Here is a 5285-nt window from a genome sequence, read left to right as displayed (position 1 = left end):
GTTCTAAGAATTCTTTAGCTTGATACGAAGGGGAAGATAAAGAAGGCTGCTGAGCAGTCCATGAAATAGTTGGAAAATTAAAGTCTCCAAGTAGAAAAAGTGGTGATGAAGGAAATCGTGCGCGAACAAGATTTATAGCATCGTGAAGTTCGTTAGTGAATGTAGACGAATAAGAAAGAGAACGGTAGCAGACGCCAATAATCAGTTTAAGATGACCTATCACTATTGACGCAAATATTAGTTCTAATTCGCTGAAGACTTGGATACATGAAGATGGAATGTCTTTAGAAATAGCAAGTAAGGCACCGCCGCCACGTTTGGCTATTCTATCGCAACGATATACCGAGTACCGATGAGCGTTTTGGAAGATTTCGGAATCCGATACATGCGTTGGGAGCCAGGTTTCGGTTAGCGCTATAATGTCAGCTGAGCATGTGTCTATGGCAGAAGATAAAGAAGTATGCTTGTTAAGTAGGCTCCTGACGTTAGTATAAAGAACAGATATCGACGATGGCAACTGTCCACTACCCCTCGCGATTCCCTACGGTGAAGCGGAAGATCCAGCCACAGAATCCAATCTAGACGATTCGCCACGTGCCACGATTTCTTCAACAGTGTCCTTGGTAGGGTTATACATGAAGCATTTTTTATTGATATGCAGTTTGTTATAGCGTATCTTAAAAGAGCGAGGGCCAGCGTGAATATTACCAAATTCAAAAAGTTTTTTCCAAGCCCGGCGCGTAGCCGGTGAGAAATCTTCACTGATTGTGATGTTATCCGTTTTAAATTGGTTACGAAGGGTTAATATCTTGTCTTTCATTTTAGTGTCCGAAAATTTGGCTATGATTGGTCGACACTTCTCATCTGAAAAAAACGCCCAGGCGATGTGCGCGTTGAATTGAACTGGAGGGGCATACTTCGACAATCTTAGTCAAGGCTTCCAGGAGTTTCGATTCAGTGTCTGCCCAAGTCTCTTCCTCATCGGGTATACCCCTAAATATTAGATTTTCACGTCGCGATCTATCTTCGGCTTCATCAAGGCGAGACTGCAGCAAATCATTTCGAGTACGTTGGTCTTCTACAGATTTCTTTAAAGATGAGAGCTCCTGATCCATGTCGTCGATTTTCTTTCCCTTTTCCTCGAGTTCATCAAGCCTCTTGTGCATGCCAGCTAACTTTGATTCAATGTTCTTCTGACTATTCCTAATGTCTTTAATATCAGCTGCTAATTCGACCTGACCTTTAGAGCTTTGCAGCGTACGAGAATGTACATCCTTAAGCAGCTTAAACATAACTTTCATTTGTTCAGACGGATTGTCTGGCAGGTTGTCTATGTCAAGGGAGCGAGTCATAGGACCCGGGTTAGATTCAATGTCGCCAGAGCGCAAAAGCAGAGAAATCATTGAAAAGCATTCACAAGCAACATCAAAGCACACCCGCGGGCACGGGAACAGAAGTAAAGAGCGATCGTCGCTTTTTCTAGCGTGCAAAGAATAGTGCGTACAAACCTGCACGGTAAAGAAGCGAAGCATTGGAGGTATGCCGATGTCACTGTTCCCGTGCCCACTGAAGGGAAAGCCAGCGTGTTGTCGCTTTAAATCCGGTGTGGGTGGTGATGCCATCGTCGATGACGCTGGACGGGTGTGGACGAGGGATTCGATGAGCAGGAAAGCCTGGCCGGGTGAAAAGCTGAAGTTGTCGGTGAAACGAAGCCCAGATCTTGCAACCACCGTACCAGGGAAAAACGTCGAGTCAGAGCCTGCAGCCGGCGAAGTTGATATGGCGAGCGCCAGCACGGCCTGCACGGTAAAGAAGCGAAGCATTGGAGGTATGCCGATGTCACTGTTCCCGTGCCCACTGAAGGGAAAGCCAGCGTGTTGTCGCTTTAAATCCGGTGTGGGTGGTGATGCCATCGTCGATGACGCTGGACGGGTGTGGACGAGGGATTCGATGAGCAGGAAAGCCTGGCCGGGTGGAAAGCTGGAGTTGTCGGTGAAACGAAGCCCAGATCTTGCAACCACCGTACCAGGGAAAAACGTCGAGTCAGAGCCTGCAGCCGGCGAAGTTGATATGGCGAGCGCCAGCCCGGCCTGCACGGTAAAGAAGCGAAGCATTGGAGGTATGCCGATGTCACTGTTCCCGTGCCCACTGAAGGGAAAGCCAGCGTGTTGTCGCTTTAAATCCGGTGTGGGTGGTGATGCCATCGTCGATGACGCTGGACGGGTGTGGACGAGGGATTCGATGAGCAGGAAAGCCTGGCCGGGTGGAAAGCTGAAGTTGTCGGTGAAACGAAGCCCAGATCTTGCAACCACCGTACCAGGGAAAAACGTCGAGTCAGAGCCTGCAGCCGGCGAAGTTGATATGGCGAGCGCCAGCACGGCCTGCACGGTAAAGAAGCGAAGCATTGGAGGTATGCCGATGTCACTGTTCCCGTGCCCACTGAAGGGAAAGCCAGCGTGTTGTCGCTTTAAATCCGGTGTGGGTGGTGATGCCATCGTCGATGACGCTGGACGGGTGTGGACGAGGGATTCGATGAGCAGGAAAGCCTGGCCGGGTGGAAAGCTGCAGTTGTCGGTGAAACGAAGCCCAGATCTTGCAACCACCGTACCAGGGAAAAACGTCGAGTCAGAGCCTGCAGCCGGCGAAGCTGATATGGCGAGCGCCAGCGCCGCCTGCACGGTAAAGAAGCGAAGCATTGGAGATATGCCGATGTCACTGTTCCCGTGCCCACTGAAGGGAAAGCCAGCGTGTTGTCGCTTTAAATCCGGTGTGGGTGGTGATGCCATCGTCGATGACGCTGGACGGGTGTGGACGAGGGATTCGATGAGCAGGAAAGCCTGGCCGGGTGGAAAGCTGAAGTTGTCGGTGAAACGAAGCCCAGATCTTGCAACCACTGTACCAGGGAAAAACGTCGAGTCAGAGCCTGCAGCCGGCGAAGTTGATATGGCGAGCGCCAGCACGGCCTGCACGGTAAAGACGCGAAGCATTGGAGGGATGCCGATGTCACTGTTCCCGTGCCCACTGCGAGTCGACGTTTCGGGCTCTGCCCGAAACGTCGACACGCAAAAATGTTTACCTAAATGAAGTGTTTCTCAATTTAGCATATTACCTCTAGCGACCGCTTACGTTTATTTTTTTGCTATATATATATATATATATATATATATTTAAGGACTCTCGCTGGCTCTAAACGAACGGGGGTTCATTTAGAGAGGGGATGGATAGAAGCAGGATGGCGACAAAGCCTACGAGAGTCCTTCTCCTCTTTTTCTTCCCTTTCTTCCACCGGTCCGTCCTACTGTTGATCTGCGTTTTCCGTCGGTTTGGTTTGGTTTATGGGGTTTAACGTCCCAAAGCGACTAAGGCTATGAGAGACGCCGTAGTGGAGGGCTCCGGAAATTTCGACCACCTGGGGTTCTTTAACGTGCACTGACATCGCACAGTACACGGGCCTCTAGAATTTCTCCTCCAAACAAATTCCAGCCGCCGCGGCCGGGATCGAACCCGCGCCTTTTGGGTCAGCAGCCGAGCACCATAACCGCTGAGCCACCGCGGCGGCCGTTTTCCGTCGATATTCTGTGAAAGCACGTAGCATATGATATTATATATATATATATATATAGCGAAGTATACGCTTCGTTAAAGGAAACATATTTAATCTACTCGGCGTTTCGATCGGAAGACCGATCTTATTCCTGAAGGAGATCGGTCTTCCGACCGCAACGTCGAGTCGAATAAATATGTTTCCTTTAACAAAGCGTGTACTTACCTATATAGTCTTGTAAACAGTCAAGTACTTCATGCTTTCGCAACATATATATATATATATATATATATATATATATATATATATATATATATATATATTGCAAAAATTACGTAAGTTTCAGCAATAAAGCACAACAAAACACAAGATGGACCTGGCTAACAGATAAATCATCTCTCCACGGCAAATCCGAAGATGCAGAGCATGCGAAACTAGCCCACAACGACATATTTGGCTCCCTGACTTGGTTTTATACTCTCAGCAGTCCCTCACACATGCAGAGAACATTCAGTGGCAGCTCGCATTGTTTCCTTGCTGCGTGCAACTTTCAAAACAGAAATTAAAAAAAATCATCAACCTAAGCTGAATTCCACAAATGCAGCTGGTTCGCCGAATCGCGTGTGTCGTCCTGCAGCTACAGTGCCGCCGCCATCCCTTCTTACGGCGAATTGCTTTTTGTCAAGCCAGCCTTGGCCTGCCTCTGGCCTCCACACACGGCCATCGATGAAAGGAGGCCGCGAACCGCCGCCGGCGACTGCACGAAAACATAGAATCGGAACATCGGGAACCATACGACTAGCGCGCCCAAAAGGCGGTTCTTCGCCTGGTGCGGGCCTGCCTCAGTGTCCATAGGCACGTCTTCGGCACCAGCGCGCATTCCTCGGTGAAAAGGTACACCTGCAGTCATCGACAATTGCAGGAAAGGCTGTCTGCAAACCGCTTGCCCTCTTACTTATGTAATTATTTCTATGGGTACTATCAATGGGCACCGCTGTCTTGGGATTCGCAGAGGCTCACTGCGGCCTTACACGAGCTATGGGAAAGTATGACATTCTCCGATAGCTATAACCCAACGAATGTTCAATAAAGATGCAGGGTACCAGTGACGCTTGCTGATATTCCGCAAAAAGATTCGGTGCATTTGGAATTCAAGCAGCTATAGTTACGACTCTAGTGTGTTCACTTGGCAAAAGAATAAAAAGGTCAAAAACGCGCATTTGCCTTTTTCGTGCGTAAATAATATTTTTTTCCAGTGTTTGATGTGGCTTATTGGCGTCCTCAGCTGAGTATCTTGAGGTGGCTGGTTCGAAATCAGGTCCTAGCGCGTTTTTTCTCGATTTTCTATTGCATTCTACTTATTCTGCAGGCGTATCCACGAGTTACCATGTAAACTGATATTGTATGGCCATGGTTTTCACATTTGCAAAATATACGCGCCCCATACGAACGATGTCAGTCATGTGCCCTAAATGACATTATATGGTTATGTATTTTTTCGAATATGAACCTGTCAGCACAAAATACGTAGCATAAACCAAGAGTAATACATTTCATTCACAATTTGGATCAACATAGTCGGCTTACATTAGTATTGGTTGGTATGGACACAATAAAAAAAATGCAGAACAGCCTCGTTTCTTTGGAGTCATGAGTAATTACACGGGGGATTCAAGCCGGCAGAACAACATGGTTTTTGAATGAAATGCTCATTTTTCCTCGACGATGACCGCTTTCACAA

General features: G+C 48.0%; 1 pseudogene; it reads right to left on the bottom strand.

Annotated features, from left to right (window-relative positions):
* Positions 1–283: 283 nt before the first annotated feature.
* Positions 284–1403, bottom strand: LOC149369538 (uncharacterized; annotated as a pseudogene).
* Positions 1404–5285: the final 3882 nt, after the last annotated feature.

This window comes from Amblyomma mixtum, chromosome 1 (genome assembly GCF_055824585.1).
Source record: "Amblyomma mixtum isolate Tamu chromosome 1, ASM5582458v1, whole genome shotgun sequence".
NCBI classification, from domain to species: domain Eukaryota; kingdom Metazoa; phylum Arthropoda; class Arachnida; order Ixodida; family Ixodidae; genus Amblyomma; species Amblyomma mixtum.
This window is presented reverse-complemented; position numbering and strand designations above follow the sequence as displayed.